We start from the raw sequence: 16595 nt of genomic DNA on the forward strand, positions 1-16595 counted from the left end.
GGCTGCGCTGGGGGCTTCCCCGCTTCCCGGTGGGCTCGGCAGGTGCCGCGGGGTCCGAGCCGCTGGCCGGAGTCATAGGGGACAGCGGCTATCTTTAGGGCTGTGTTGCAATGGAGGGGTGTGCCTTGGCTCTGCACTGTCGGCAGCCGCCTCCTCGCCCAAGGATTGCCTTACGCCGAGGCTCCCGTGTGGGAAAAATAAACATTTGCTTTGCAGTTTGCAGGAGTGGGTACTGGCGTGCCCTGTCCTCTGTGGGGTCTGTAGCGGGGCTGTGGGGCTGGCCCCGTCGTGGGGCTGAAGTCTGGGGTCAGGCAGTGTTGGCAGCTGCCTGCAGTGGGGTCGCTGCCAAGGCTGCTGGCCGGCCCTGCCAGCTCGGGCGGGCAGGGGCTGATGTCAGGCAACGTACGCCCTGTGCGAGGTCAGGCTGCGCAAAGGTGTGTGGGGCTGTGGTTTGGCGTGGGGTGCACCAATGGCCCCCCAGCACCCTCACATGTGCCGTGAGACCTGGTGAGCCAGAGCAAATGGCCGGGGATGGGGAAGGCTGTCGGTGCGAGGAAGTCTCTGCTGCCCCGCCAGTGGGAAGCTGCGTTGGGGCGCGGGAGCAAGTCAGGTTCTTGCACGGTGCACCCCAAAACCCTCTTCATCCATCTGCTGTTCCCTTCCTAAGGCTTTAACGAAGGCACGGACATGGCTCTGGGAGAGCTGGGGTCAGGGCTGCTGGCGGCGGTGCGCATGCTCCCCTCTGCGTCCTCTTTCTGCCAGAGTAACCCGGTTAGTCTGTGGGAGTAACTTGCACCCGCGCCAGAGCTTTGGGTGACACGGAGCTGAGGTTCCCTGTTCTGCCTAATCCTTCCTCCGCAGCCGTTGCCCTGCTCATGCTAAATGTGCCCGTGATTGATGCAGCTACACTGTGCCCATCCCCGAAAGGACGCAACGAAAACTTGTGGAGCAATTTGTGCCCTCCCAGGTGTGCGGCTTCTCTCCGAGTGCCAGGGTGTGCGTAGACGTGGGACTCCCCCAGCTCGTCGCAGTGCTGGCAGTCCCTCCTGTTTCTCGCCCGAAGTGGGGCACGTGCCGCTTCTGCGTGTCGTGATGGTAACAGCGAGTCAGCGGCAGCAAAAAGTTCATCCGTGCATCAGACTGCTTCCCCGTGGTTGGGCTCAAGCTGTTCTGCAGGCGGCAGGGGCCTCCCCCGTCCCTTCTCTTGGCTTTGCCTTGCGCTTAAGAGAAACTTCAGGCCTTCTCGAGAGGGTTTGAAACCCTGCCGAGGAGAGAAAGTGCCTTCTCATCCGCGGCGGTGCTGCTCTGACGAGGCTTTCCTCCCAGCACGCAGCCTGGCAGCTGCTGGAATTGCCTGCAGCCACATCTCTCTGCACCGTGCGTCCCCCCTGGGCTGGCACGGTCCTTTCGGAGCTGCTGGTGGATGAAGATTGCTTGGAGGGTAAGGAAAATATCAACTATTCTCTGAGCGGGGGACTCTGAAGTTACGTCACTAATTTAATGTATAACGGAGCTTTTTCTGAGCTCCATCTGCAGCCCTTGCCCGGGGAGGAGAGCAGACTGCAGAGGGTCTCTACCCCAGAGGGCAGATACCCTCCCTTCTCTGCTGAGCAGCGTTTTACCTTTGTGCGTGTTCCCACCTGCAGGAAGAGGCTCGAGGCCGTGGTGGCTGGAAGTTTGGGGTCCAAATTGGCTCTTGGCCACGCTGGGTGCTGCGGGTTGGAGGTGTGGGAGCTGTCTGAGGTGTGATTCAGGTGGGGGGGAGGGACTCGCCCACCATCAGCCTGGAGATCTCTCTCTCAGTGAGCTGCCCAGGAAGGATGGGGATGTGTCAGTTGTCCCTTTTACACATTTTTCTTCACCTAGTGATTTGTGCGAGGCTCTGAGTCAGGCTTCGTGGAGAGATGCTCTAGCCAGCTCTCTGTGCTTAGCCTGGGACCAGCGCTGGGTGTGGGACTGCAGCCGGCGCGTGGGGATGACCCCTCTGAGCAGCCTCGCACGCTGGATGTGCCGCCGAGGCTGTGGCGGGTTCGGTTCGTGGCTCTTGGGGTCCCTTATGCCGTGAGCACTGGGACTGTGCCGGGCCAGCCCTGGTTGAGCTGGTGGGGACAGCCAGGGTGGGCTCTCTGGGGCTGGTGGGGTCCATCCGAAGCGGCCAGCCCATCTGTGTGCTTCTCCCCACTAGAGGCTGCTGACGAACAGAGCATTTTTCTTTCCCTGGCTCTGACAGAGCAGCGGGGTCTTGAATTTGCAGGGCTGTGCATCCCAGCCTGAGCTTTTCCTGCTGATTCACCCTGGAGGCAGCGGCGGGCTTCCCCTCCGGCAGCGGCCAGGTTCAGGGGGCACATCTGCTCCCCTGCCAGGCCCACAATGGATCTTCCCGCTTCATTAGGTCTTAATTAGGCGAATGCAGTGGGACCGTGTGCGAGGCCATTGCCAGGGGACACGGATCATGCGTGGAGCCGGGTACCAGGGATGCCGGCTCCCATCCCGCCAGCCTCGGGGGTGTTGATGGGGTTTTTCCAGCTGGGTGCTGAATGTGGGATGAATTCAGCTTCTCATATTGTTCTCCCAGAGGACGTGTGTGCAGCAATAACTGCCTCACCCCTCCGGCATATCCCAACTGGCAGAAAAGCCAAGGATTAGTGAAGCGTTGGAAGGGATGCTTCACCGCTGGGCACAGCCGTGATGGCATGGTAAAGCCGCCCTGTAGACACAAAGGAGACTCTTCTTCCAGGGCAGCTGGTTTAGTACCTAAAGCCTGGGCAGGAGTGTAGTCTGGAAAACAAACCCAGACCCTGGGAAGATGATTAATCACATAAGAATTAGGTGTAAAATGAAAGGCAGTTGCTGCCGCGTGGCAATAGCTGCAGTGGAAGGTGCCTGGGAAGGAATTTGCGGCGTTGCACAAGACCCCGCTGCCTTTGCTAGGTACAGGCACTGCCGGGAGGGCAGCGCGGTGCCAGCTGGCTCCAGCACCGAGCAGGCAGCGTCGCTTCCCCGACAATGGCAGACCAGCGCTTTACATAATCTGGGACTTGCAAAACAAGCTTGAAGGTCTGGAAAATCCTCCTGCTATTGTTGGTGCTCAAAGTTCACTGAATTTCCTGGTTTGATCTGCGGGTCTGGTTTTTGTTTTGGGACCGCAGTGGGGAAAAATGCACTTTGCACACAGAAAAGAAAAGGGTGTTTGTGGCGTTTAATCCACGCCTGCTCCTTAGATGAAACTATTTTTGTGGTTCACAAGGGGTTTTGAGCAGCTGCTTGCAGCTTTATAGGGCTGCAGAGGACTCTTCGTCTATCCAATTAGCATGGTTTGTCTCTAGTCCCCTCCTGATGCCCCCCGAGAAAATCCTGAAATATCAGACATGCAGGCACGGGGTGCCGTGGGCAGTGCACACACAGGCACCATCTGGGCTCCCGGCCCGAGTGTCTGCTCAGGGGCACAAAACGCTGGGTCAAAATGGCTTTGTGTTGTCTGAGCCTCATGTGAGTTGGACCCTGCTGCTCTGGGAGGGCTCTAAAGCTGCCTCACGCTCGCACATTTTAGGAGGAGAGGCTGGAAGGGAACTCGGGTCATGTTATTTTGCTGTGCCTCTTAGCTAGAGCCGTCTGCTGCTGCTTCCTGCAGCTTGGTGATTTGGAGGCAGCTGGGAAAACGCACCCGGGAGGATGCTGAGGCTGTCGGGAACCACCCCAGCCCCACACCGGCCTGCGGATGGCTGCGGGCTCAACGGCAGCGTGTTGCCTGGCCCCGGGAAGTGTTTTGGGGTGTAGGCCCTGCCCTTGCTCCTCCATTTGCTCATCCCAAAGCCTTTTGCCAACACAAATAAAGCCACTGATGTCCCATGCGCTATTCAATTAAATGAACGAATCCTGTTAAAATGTTCTCCGCTCTTGTTCGTAAATAAATGACTAAGAAACCTGCCCTTTCCTGCCGTTCCCGGGAAAGCCAGGTTTTGTAGCAAGGAATGAGGTTAAGTTCTTGCTGGTCCACTTAATGTGAGGCAACTTTTGGCACCCTGGTAAGCGGCAAAAGAGGAGGAGGAACTCTGGCCTGATGGCACAAATACATCCTCTTATTAGAGGCAGCTTCTAGCTCCTTTCATGTAGGTAATTACATCTGGCCACGGTTGACCTGAGCTGGATTTCAGCAAGGGGGTGTGAGGCTTGACGTGTGCTGGGAGTCTTCGGAGTGACCAAGCTCTGACTGCAGCAGCGTTAAAGCAATCTTGTAGGTGTTGCAAACGAGCCAGTGCATCGCAGCGATGGGGTGGGAGCCGGGGGGAAACTCCGGACTTGTTTACAGCCTGGAGAACCTGGTGTTGGTGCTGAGCTCTGCTTGGCATGGGTTGGAGCTGGGGTGGACCGATGCCTTGAAGCATCATCGTAGCCAGGGCATTAACGCAGCTGATGCATTACAGCATTTACCATGCTATATGTGACCTCAGTGAGATGATCCCTGCTTGGTAGCTCTCCCCCAATTGCAGTGGTGGTTTAGCCCTTTAAGGGCTTGTATTTCTATATCTGCTTTCCAAAAACCCTTGGAGATGGGGTAAGCTGTTTGTGGGCACTTCAAAACTTGAGGGGAGCTCTTTCTCTGCATTGAGGGTCCATATCAGACAGAACAGCACCGAGTCACCTCCCTGCATCTGCGTGAACTCAAATGCTGAGCATGGGAGCAATGGAGGGCAGATGCTGGCCCGGCCCTGAGCCATGTTGGGCTGTAACGTGACTTTCTCTGTGTTGATGTTGTACTGGAGGTGCCTGCGTTTGACGTGGAGGTGAACCTCTCCCGTATGGTTGGGATTGGCCTTGGCCAATCTGCGGCTGTGAGGAGCCTTGCCGCGGGCTGGCAGATGGGGTCAGTGCTGCTTGGGGATTTCCTTGGATGCAAACTGGAGGCTTTTAATAGCAAACGCAGTCATCTGTATCATTGCATAGCTTGAAACCTGTTCCTTAGAAATACCAACTGGCAGCTGGGATGTGGCTGAGCAAGAAGTCCACTCCTTTCAGAAATTTTTCCCTGGTTTTGAGTAAAAATGAAATAAGGTTTAAACCTATCACTGGTGATGCTAACACGCTCATGGGTTTGGGGTGCAGTTTCTCCCTGGGAGGCAGCCTGGAGAAAGCCCTGCCTTCCTTGGGAAGGTCTCTTGGCCCTGTGTGACGGTCAGATCCTTCCCAGTGTGCTGTGCTGACAGATCCTGTGCCTCAGCTGCGTGCCAAGACTTCAGCCTTCTAGGAAAGGCAGCGGGGGCCGGTGTGGGTTTCCCTCGCTGCCCTCTGCCAGCCCGTGGGTGCCCGGTGCCTTGCGAGCAGCGGTTGGAGGTGTTGGGGCAGCGTCCGGAGTTGCAGATGGCTCACGTCGGGGTTGCAGTGCTGCTTGATCCATCTAAGCTGCCTTTCGGTGGGAATACACAAGATAGCTGAGCACAGAATTGATCTGCGCTGCTGGCCAGGCTTTTTCCTGGTGCCGCTGTTTTTTTCTTCTACTGCTGTAGCAGGAGGCAACTGTGGTTACGGCAGCTGCCTGGCTCTGGCAGTTTGCATCTTGCCTCCTCTACAAACTGCCTTCAAATTTCTCAGCTTTCTGGCTCCTTGTTCTGGTCGATACGAGGCTGTTATCGGAGCTCAGCAAACCATGATGATCACATCCAAGTGCTGTACCTCAAACCACCTTGCAGCGCTGGGCTGGATGAAGAAGCTCATTTGCACGGGGCGGTTAATTCTCTGTATGTTTTAATCTCCACGACCATCTGTGTTCTTGCCTGGGCTGGGGAGATGGGAGCTCTTGGGATTTATTCCAGGAGGTGAACATGGAGAGGACTGTTTATTCTGTGTCTGCTGAAAACTGCCCCGGGTCAAAGCAGGACAGCCTCATTAGCTCTGGGAACAGTTGTTCCCGCATCCTCAGGCAAGGAGGCCTGAACAACGCGTCAGCTCTATCCTGGAGGCACGTCCTGAAAACCTGCAGGGAGGGGGCAGGGCAAAAGAAAATGGAGACCTTTCTGAATGCTTTCCAGCATACAAACCCAAACATAGAGGGTCTGTAATGGGCTTGGCTGGCATCTTGGAGGGCTGAGGTCCCTCTAAGGAAGGCTGCGTTTGTCCGGGGAGAGGTAGTGTCCTAAAGCATCTCCTGGCCACCCTAAAGCCCTGCCCCAGGTTATGGCAGCCGCGCCGGTATGAGCCTGCGCTGCCAGCAGCTACTGCAGTCTCTGCCCTGGTGAACGCCACGGCTGGAGCTTGGATTTGAGTTTCAGAAGCTGCTGATGAGACTGGGGTGCTCGCACACAGCACCAAAGTCAGGGGACCAGTACCTATCGGTGGGCTGCAGTAGCATTTCCAGAGAGACCTGTGCAGGCTGCTGCTGAAGGAGAGAAGCTTTTTTGCAAGCAACACCTGAAGTCTTCCTTGGTTTGGATTCTCACATTTGCGAGCCTGAGGCTCTGCAGCTCATCGCAGAGCCCCAACCAGGATTCTGCTGACCGCAGGCTCTGCACATGGCACAGGCAAAGGCAGCACTTGCTGTGGGCTCTGTCGAGGAACGCCTGTCCCGTGGGGCAGCACGGCCCCGGCGAGGCTGCTGCTGACATCCGAACCCAGAGGGAATGATCCCTGCCCTATAATTAAGATCTCTTCTGCTCCTGTTCACCATACTAATGAGTACTCTCGTGGGTGTGCTCCTTGGAGCTGCTCTGGATCCTCTGCGTGGCTCAGAAAGTGGAGGTGGCTTTCCAAGAGAGCCACCTGCAAAGGGCAACCCCAAATCTCCATCCCTGTCTCACTGGGCTGAAGCTCGTGGACTGGGAACCTTTGACTGTAAAGATTTTTTCCTGACTGCATCTTACTGGACTGCAACCTGCATGTGGTAAATTCGTCTGCCAATGTACACCCCACTTGCTCAAGTGAGGAAAAACCCTCCTGCTGTTTATGCTAGCAGGGCTGGGCGAGATGGAGATGTTTTCCCAGCCTTCGGTTGAAGGACCGAGGCTGCCTCTTGAAACGAGAGCTCTCACCTGCTTGCCAGGCTCTTGACATCAGTGGATAATAACACTTAAAAACAACCAGCGCTCCAGCTAAATCCTCTCCTGGTTCAGCAGTTCGGGGTTTCAGTCTCAATGGAGATTGTCAGCATCGCGGTGCATCCCAAAGGATGGGTGCAGGCTTGTGCCTGTCGCTCCGGTGCGGCAGGATGGCTGTAGAGGAGGTGCATAGTCCTGTGCCTGGTGCAGCGTGGCACCGTGCTAGACTTTTCCTGCATGCTATGAGCACTTGTCTGTTGAGCGGGTCCCTGGACCCTCGGTGGACCGAGGATCTGGCTGGATTTCGGCACTCTGCTTGGGCCCTGGCGTGTGCCTGCCGGAGCACGGAGCCGGCCTTGCTGCGGCTGAGAGCACCATTGCTCTCTTGAATCTCTTCATTTAGTTAATGATCCTTTTGTTGAGAGGATTAGGGTTTAGAGGCCTCTGGCAGAGTGTTAATTAAATTAAATCTGTGGGTGTTTTGTTGAGTTTTTAAAGCCCACTAGAGGGCTCAGTTGGAGCCCTGTGGATTGGGGCCCGAGGCGCTGGGCTGTGTCCATCCCTTGCAGAAGTTTGCACAAGAAGTTATGTAAGGCTGGAGGAGCCGGACGGACACAGAATCGGACGGGGCCAGTCTGCAGCCTCCACACCGCGCTTGCTGCTTCTCCAGCCCAGCTCTGCCCAGGGCTCAGCAGTGCCCGACCCGTGCCGTGCTGCCCTGGGCACCGGTCGGGGCTCTGGAGGCCGTACTCGCTGGAGCTTGGCAGGCACGGGACGCCTGCGTCACCACTTGCTGTATTATCAGCGTTAAGTAATGTTGGGCTAATGTTTTCGGTTTTTTTATTTTTTTTTCCTTCCCCACTTGATGTTTACATTTCTAAGAAGTGGCTCAACGTGAATGTCCAGTTCCACCTTCAGTTCTGGGAAGAGTCAGACACCAAAGTTTGCTTACTTGAACTCTGCTTGCAGTGCTCATGTAAAATACAAGTGTGAGGATTTGGCTTTGTGGCTCAAGAGATTTTTCTGGCAGGTGCATGGGTTTTTTCATGTTTAGCTAGAACTGTCTATTAACCAGTGTCTCTTTTCCTTTCTCTTCTATACACTGCCCCGTGATGGATTTTGGTGCCTTGCCTGCGTGGTTTGCCCGGCTGTCTCATCTCTGGGTAAGTAACTGCTTCATTAGATCAGCGAGAGGAAGTAGCCGAAACGAATCACTTGGACTTAAATAATGAACTGACCTGTTTATTGTGTCTTACACTCTGGAGCATTGATTGTTATCAAACAGGAGGATTTATCCTCTGTGTGTGACTATTTTGGATATTGAAAAGCGCTTAATATAGCAATTTCCAGGCCAAATTTATAACATGAAAAAGCCCCCTGCCGTAGTTTTCCTGCCAGCCTGGGCTGCGGAGTGCTGACCCGGTGATAAAAGCACACCAAGTGCCAGCAAGTGAGCAAATGGAAGTGAAAATGTTTTTGGTAGTGGAAAGCAATACTCCCTGTTTCTCCCCAGATGCCCCCTGACAGCTGTTGATGGTAAATCAGTGCCGTGGTTGTGTAAGGGACTCTCTGAAGGCTGGAGTGCAGCGCTGGTCTGGCTTCCCCTTTGCAAACCTGCAGATGTGCGGGGCTTTGCAGGGCACAAAGGCCTGAGGCCCTTCTGGCAGGAGAGGAGGGGAAATGCGTGTCAAGCTTGGAGAAGTGTGGCAGGCACCAATGTTTCTAGCTTCCGTCCTGAGAGATCCTGCTTTGCGTAGGGGGAAAATTGTCCTGGTGGGGTGGATTCTCGTGGTTTTCCAGCGGAGGTTTGGTGCCTGCCCCCGAGGCTGGCTGCAAGGTGCTGTTTGTGTATTAAGGACTCTCAAAATAAGGGGTGTGTGCTCAGGGTGGAGGAAAGGAAGGGGTCTCTGCTTGGTAAAGCTGGTTCTCTGGGTGCAGTGGTGCTTTTGTGTTGAGGTTGCTATCTCTAGAAACTTCAGAAGTTTTTAATTTACTTTTTAAAAAAAAAATTTAAAGTATCTTCCTGCTAAGCTTTCCCCTTTCCTGTCCATCACCCCCCCTTCCCCAGTAATATCCTCTCCTCTCCCAGTAACGGAAAAGACTGAGTGTATTTTGAGTGCGTTCAATGTACTGCCAGTCACTGATGAAAGACTTGAAGGGAAAGCAGAAGAAGGTTCTGGGAACAGATTGCTTTATTCTTAAACTCAGCATTATTATACAATGCCTCACAGTGGAGGGCAGGAGAGACGAATCAAATCCAAGCATAAACTTGTTGTTCTTACACAGAAGTAAGTGAAGCACTATATTTGGAAGCTGAGCAGCTGTCTCCTGTTCTGAATGAGCTGTTCTTTGCTACGAAATCTCTAAAAGAAGGATCATTAATTACCTAGAGAACCTGCCTTGATCAGAGGTGCTGAGCTCGCATCCCCACCAAACACCCAGCAGTCATCTGAATGCAGAATAAAGCTCCTCCGCACAGAAGGTGTAGCTGCGAGAAATGCAGGCTGGCAGCGTGCTGGCTGGGAGCTCGTATTTGGAGCAAAATGCAGGTGCTTACTCGCGTGACTGTTGGAGTGGGTTAGCAAGAGGCGTGTGCAGCAGCTATAACTGTCCAAGGCTGGCCAGGATGTCCCAGACGAGCTGAGCAGCAGCAGGATCTTGGTCCTTTGTGCTTGAGCAGACCTTCAGGACAGTCACCCATCTGGTTATTGCTGCGTGACAAGTCTTTGGTCAGGGGTGAATTTCTTCCTTGGGGAAAGCTGGTACCCCAAACAACCCTTGGTTTGCTCTCCCCAGAGCAGTCTCACTGTGACTTTTGTTTGCATGAGTGGTCTGTTGTCTTTCACGTACTGCACAGAGGGTAGAGAATTGCATTTCAATGGTCCTGCTTATTATAGGCTTTTGGGGTTTTGACCCTGATACGAGATGAAATTTGCTGCTTGCTGAATAGTTGGTATTATTCTTGGTCAGCAAACAAGAAACCTAAGTGGTACCTTGTTAGTGATGGCAAAGATAAAGGTTGTATGGTATAGTTTCACTGGATCAGGGACAGCCCTGACCTTCACCCATCAGAGAAAACAGCAGGGTCAGGTTGCCTTTCCATCTTTAAGCCTGGCTTATCTCTTAGGTAAACATAAAATGCATAGGAGCTGTAGTAAGTGAATCTCCTCTCCTGGCCTGATAAGACGGTTGGGGCATCAGTCCTAAAAGTAACACACCAGCAGCTTCCACAGAGGGACGTGCTGTGAGAAGCTGGAGGGCAGAAACCATGAAGAAAAATGCTGAAGATGCAAGTGGAGCCTGTGACGTTTGAGGTTGTGCTCTTGACCTTCAGCTAAGATTCACATGTGTTGCCATTATTTGAAGCCTGTCAAGAAATCCGAGGTGAGGTCATGCGTGCTGGCTGAAAAAATAATCGGAGCTATGTTTGTGGCAAAGGAGCTGGTAAGCACAGTGTGTCCGTTAACAGGCTGCTGCTGGGCCGTGTCTTTCCATACTTTGGCATCGGTGATGCTGGGAGCCACGTGTTGGCGTAGTTGATCTTAGTTTACCTGTATGTGAAACTGTTTCTTTCTGTCCCTTAATTCATGGGTCACCTAGAGAAGGGCATTGCTTCGTGAAGCTGTTGAACAGCAGTTGTGTTGTGAACTTGGGTCTCCCCTTAATTCTTGTTCACGTACAGCTCAAAGAGGATGAACAAATAAGGTCTCCTTTTCCACCTTTCAGTGAGATTTTCTGCCTTGAACCTCTCCTGGAAATGTGGTAGCAGGGTATCTCTTTTGCTTGTCCCACCCTTTCAGAAGAGACCATCAGAATCCGATGCGGTGTCAAGTTCTAGGGCTGGCTTAGCTCAGTGGTTTCACTTTAGCGCTTTGTAAGGCGATGAAATAGTTCTCATTGTGGTGTTTAAAATAGCAGTGCTGCCTTCTGAATTACCATCTAATTAAATGAAAGCAAAAACTCAAAAGCAAGTGAGCTTTCTGCATCTCTTGTTGCATAAGAAAAGCTGTTTTAGTTGACCTAAAAACCAACATTGAAAAACAGGCTAAACAGAGATGCTTTCCTCCTAGCTCTGTCGGCAGTTTGTAGCAGTTGCTACTGTTCTTGGAGAGCCATTCATGCAGTGGCAGCTGCAAGCCCTCTTCAAAACAGTTACTCCTTTGAGACTTGCTTCCCTTGTGCTTGATGGTTGGAGGAACCCTGCTGTGGAGACAAATAATTAGAAATAAAAGATGGCAGCTTAATGATTATTAGCTTCTTTCTGATGCAGTCTGCAGTGAATGCAGGGGTAAGATCCGGCTAGTGTGCATCTCAAAGCTGTTGCTGCATCTCTTGCTCAAAAGATTTACCGTGCACACCATGTTAACTTCCAGCCTCTGTGGACCTGCAGAATGTGCTGAACTGTTATTATTTATTTCAGTAAGAAACCTTTTTCAGGGAGGATGGCTCTTGGCAATTAACTGTGACAGTGGCAACAGTTCAGATGAAGCATGCTTCCTGCTCTCTCCTCCCTGTCTCTCCATCCATACCCACAGCTTTCCTCTACAACTTCTTATTTCCCCCCCTCTCCCCTCCCCCAGTACTTGGATTCTGCCTATAAATCTGAACCACTTCGGGTTTTCTTTATAAAACGAGCACGGAAAGATACGACCTTAATTGAAGCCTCAAAATGCCTTATTTTGTAAAGCTCCAGAAAAACTGGCAGCAATGTGATGCTATCCTCTGGGATTTTGTCCTATTGATAGTACTGTTTTTGAAGCTGGTATCCATGACTGCCAGTTTCAAAGGTTAATATACTGCATTTCAACCAAGCTCAGAAGTCTTTTTTTAAAATTTGTGATATGGAAATGTGCACCAATTAATCATTGCACACCTGCAGAAATGCCCCTCTCAGCAGCCTTTGGCTGTGATGTATTAGGTTGTGGGATCATCTGTAGAAAGGACTCGGGGTGATGAGTCTGATCCAGTTAGTAGCTTAAGACAAACCCTGCAAGGTCCAAGGAGATAGCAGGTAGGAGAAACAGCACTGAATGAGGTGGTGCAGAGCTTCAACTCTTACTTCTGGAAGAAATTAGGTAGCCCATGCTCTGTTTAGAAGTTGTATTTGCTCTCCATAGATAAAGTCTCAATTAGATAAATGTTAGGTCTTGCCAGGTGTCCCTCACTGATGTGCAGGTCTAGCCTGCGATAATGAACGGCTGTCAGTTGTCTAGTGCTGGGGTCAGAGCTTGGGTGAATTTGCTGACCAGCCTTTGGATTACAAGTGATGTGTTAGTATAGACTAGAGGGCTCTCAACCAAGTACCTGGCTCTAACTTACTGCTGGGTACCTATCGGTCCTAAATAAACACTGATCTTGAAACTTTCCTTCCCTGAACCAAAGAGCTCTTGAGTAGTTTGAAGCCAAGGGTTGCTCTTTGCCTAAATTGAGAGCGTAACAGTATGGAGTCAAATCTGTGCTTGAGCAGCCCCTTGTGAAAGCTTCACCTAACCAGTGCCTTTCTGGGGAGAAGCTGCAGTTCAAAAAACACCTACCTGGTGTTATTTAAATAGACCAGAGCTGCTTCTCGCTGCAGTTTGACTTCTCATCCATGCAAGGAGTAAACCTGCCAGTGACATCCTTTGTTTGGGGTATGGCTCTTCTGCTTCTCTGCCTTAGCACTGGTCCCTAGGTGGCACTAACTGTTATTTTTGGGTTTATTTCAACAAAGGCTGCATAGCTGAACTTGTCCCCCGCTGAAGTGGCAGCTGTGTCTCTGGCCAAGCTGGCTGTTTGTGTTTGGTTTAGGAGGCTGGCGCAAGGGCTTGAACTTCCTCCTGCTGCCCAAACAGAAGAGGTTTCCAGCAGTGTCTCCTGGAATTTATTACAAGGGGCAGGGAGTTGAGCGCTCTCTGTGAGCATGCTCCTCTGTTTTTAGTTGTGTCTTCTTTTCACTAAGACTGGTAGGGAATGAAAAACTGGTAAATGCTTGAAATAAGGGAGAGCTTGCCACTTGATGGAGGTCAGCATGCCGTTGGGCCAGCTGTCTCTCTTGTGATGGCTCTTTCCATGGTTCATTCCATTTCTCAGGCTGTTTCTGGAGCTCAGGCTCATGCCACACTGATTCTGCCTTTTCCTGAGCCTGCACTACTTGTATTCACAGCATCGCCTGTAATCTATTCTCTAGGTTTTCTTAAGCACTTTCTAGATCCTTTAAGTGCAGCCACTCATGTGTTTAATACTTCCTACCCATACTTAAGGGGAAGAGTATTTCTCTCTCAATGTAGAAACATTCACTATATGAAAACTGGATCCTGCAAGCTGAAGCTGACCTCCTCTAATCTTTAAACGGTGCATCCTGGCAGAAATGTGCTTTACGCATCATCTCTAAGCCTTGGAACAAAGCTGGCTTTCCAGGGAGCTGTTCTTCCCTGTACTGGCACACAGCCTGGAGAGAGCTGATGCTCCTCTTCCTCTATTTTATTCCTCTTTCTTCTTGGAACTAGTCTGCTGTGCTGCAAGACACCGTCTCGACTGAACATCAACTTCATGCAAACTGATGAAACCCATGATGGGAGCTTTTTGCATAAATTAACCAGATTCTGGGTGAGATGAAATTCCTAGGTGTACAGGCTTAGTTGCCCAGCTGTCCCTTCTGCCTTCCCCATCTTCCTAAAAGGCATCTGCATAAGCCAGCCTTGTACTAAAAAGATGTAGTGGCTGGAAAACTGGATTCTTCTGCCCACAAGAAAGAACGTGCGGTTTTAGTTTGGCAACAATGGCCTTCAAAGGGTGCAACTCCTGCTGTTAAAACAACCAACAAAGGAATACTCTCCAGTAGGAAACCACACAGAAAAGGATAGGAGAAGCAGCTTGGATTTAGCAAAACTGGAGGCTAACTGCCATGATGCCAAGTGGGGTTACAATAGCAAAATCACTTAGTCTCTTTAACTATGGAGGGTGCTGCTTGGCCCTTTAATAACTGGCTCAACAATGAATCGATTGTTGGTTTTGGAGAGTGCTGTGATGGGCTGGACTAGATTTAATCTTTGGTTAAATACTTGATACAGAGCCAGGTGAGTGTGGATGTTCCAGTTTGCCTTCACCACGCACACACATGTTGTAGCAAAGCGGTGCAGCGTGTTCTAGTTCTTTGTGAAAATTTCTTGAGTTTGCAATTCAGCCTGTTAGAGGCTTTTTCTGGCAGTGAATTCTGCTGTGCCTGCCACTTTGTGTGCTAAATCGAGGGGTGAGCAAGGGAGAAATGCAGTGTTAGCTGAAGCACCCCTTCCTTCTAGGTAAATCATTTACCTGAAATATTTTTGTTCTAGATCACTGTTTTACAGTAAAAGGAATCTTGTGAAGTGGAAGGGAGATTTCCTTTACACCTCATCCTGGCCTTCTGCTCTTAGCCAAATCAGCACTGCTGATGGTGACAGTAAATCTCGGAAGAGGAGCCAAGGGCAGAGGGCCAGTAGCTGGCAAAACTGAGCCACCTGCTCTCCTCCCACCTTGTTTGCTCTTGTGAAATGGCTGCTGCTGCTTTGGAGACTCTCACTTGCTAGCAAAGTGTGTGAACGTGGCACGTAAACTGAGTATGCCTATTGTATGTACACATACGTATGTGTAATATAGACACAATGAGCTTACTTGGAGCAGTAGTGGATAAATGGTTCAGTTGACCAGCTTAATTTCTTTGTTTTCCTAGAACTTGGTGTAATCCTCAGTATTTCTCTTCACCTTAAATCCTGCTTGTTTTGGGGGAGGGAGCACTGATACCAGTGTGATGTACAATTCCTTTGTTTAGATTGGGAATTCCTCATGTAGAGAAGCTCCTTGGGGTGAGGAGAGCTCTGTGCAGTTTATTCTTGTGCCAGTAATGCTCTAGGCACAGTGTTCACCAGCACTGTTGTAAATTGGGAGCCCTGCTTTACAACTAATCCTACCAGTAGTGCATCCTGCAGGGGCCTGCAGAGCACTGGATCACCTTACAAAGGATTTTTTTTTATGAAGAACTTACTTGAGCTGGATTTAATCTACTGTCTAGATGCTCTTAAGATGCTAGAGTGTGTACTTCTGAGCCGCTTGCTAGCTGCATGAACATTGAACAGGCAGAGGGTAGGGTTTGGCATCGTTCTCTGTTGTGACCCAGTTGATTTGCACTGCCTGAGTCCACCAGGATCTGAGCGCTCACCGAGTGGCCTTTCAGCTTGCAAGGAACAGCTTCTGCCTTAGAGACCACAAACACATGCCTAAAATGAATATAATTCCTCTCCTTATTCCTATATCCAGCAGTTGAATACCAAGAAATCCCGACTTATTAAAATAATTCTCAGTCTCTAATTGACTTCTATAAAGCGACTTAAACCAGCTATAACTAGGAGAGTTCTTTAAATATTTGCAATCTGGGCTTGGCATGGGGCAAACTGTTCTTATAGTGAAGAATTTAAGAAATTTCCATTACTTCCTATGGGATTTCAGAGGTCAGTTTGGGGCCGTGTAGGAAGGAAAAGGTTAGAAGCTAAGCCAGCAATTTACAGCAGAAGTGTGGTGTTGATGGTGGTATTTCCATATGCAGAAGAGTGTTGGTTTTGTTTTTTGTTTTTTTTTTTCTTTTTTCCTTTTTTCTGCTCCCTACAACAGGATTGCTTTGGCTTAGGTTCAAATCGCCCTGCCCCAGAACATTTTCAAGGCACTCTCATGGCACAGACCATGTGCCTCGTTTCATGTCTGATGACTATTGCTCTTAAGTTTCTCCTGCCATTCGAACTCTCGGCTGTTTGTTTGGAGTCTGAAGAGGTAACAGCGTCCTTTGCCCTTGTGCACAGCATGTATGGCAGCTTGCACTAGTGCTCCCTGTGGATAAATGCTTCACCTGGGAAATAATGGCTCAAAATACAGGAGCTGCTGCTCGCTGTACTCAGATGCTGGCAGATGGAGTTGGGGATCATCTGGTGATCTGAGCATGGTGGATGACGTGCTGTGTGGTGTTAAATCACCGTTTTGATGTGAAGTTTTCGTTGCCCTGGTCTCTTCGCCATGTAATCTGCAATCTGCCGTCGGTCAGCGTGTGTGCATGTTATGATGAAGCAGTGTGGTTTTGTTTGCTTGTTTTTCTTAATTGCAAGAAGCTGTTGCCAATCCCTTGCATCCAAAACCTGTGGCTTCTTTGCTCGGTGGTTTTCTCCTTAAGTCCTTTGGACTTGCATTTCTCTTCTGACACAGTCTGTTTTCAGCCCATCGTGGGTGAGCAGTAGCAAAGGCAGCAGTTATTGTGGTGGGCCAGCACCAAACAGCTGAGCCTCCTCCATTCACAGCCTGAGCTATTAAAATGTCTTAATTTAATGCCTTGGGGAGTGAAGTCGGAGCTTCAGGGCATATTTCAGGGGAACTGCCTGTCCCTGGTGTAGAAGCAGCGACTTGCAGCCGCCAGACCTTTCCCAGCCTGTGTCTTTGAATGGAACGTGCTCATCTGAGTCCAGGGAAACCACCAGATAGTCCAGATTTAAGGCAAAAATACCTCTCTTCCCTCCCATTAAGGGCTTTTTTGCTAGCAATCTCAACGCCGAGACAAGAGGGGAGCTGCCC

The 16595-nt window shown here is 50.9% G+C and overlaps 1 protein-coding gene across 3 annotated transcripts in view; it reads left to right on the plus strand.

Moving 5' to 3' along the window:
- Positions 1 to 16595, plus strand: part of EPB41 (erythrocyte membrane protein band 4.1) — a 97269-nt gene that overhangs the window by 1642 nt on the left and 79032 nt on the right. The window contains exon 1 of one of the 3 annotated variants that reach the window (XM_069803305.1): positions 8014 to 8191. The exons of the other annotated variants lie outside the window; for them this stretch is intronic. The gene's annotated coding sequence lies outside the window, so the exon portion shown is untranslated. Of the gene's footprint in view, positions 1 to 8013; positions 8192 to 16595 lie in introns of those variants that run through there. 3 annotated transcript variants of the gene reach the window in all.

The sequence above is a fragment of the Haliaeetus albicilla genome, chromosome 16, assembly GCF_947461875.1.
Source record: "Haliaeetus albicilla chromosome 16, bHalAlb1.1, whole genome shotgun sequence".
Taxonomy (NCBI): Eukaryota; Metazoa; Chordata; class Aves; order Accipitriformes; family Accipitridae; genus Haliaeetus; species Haliaeetus albicilla.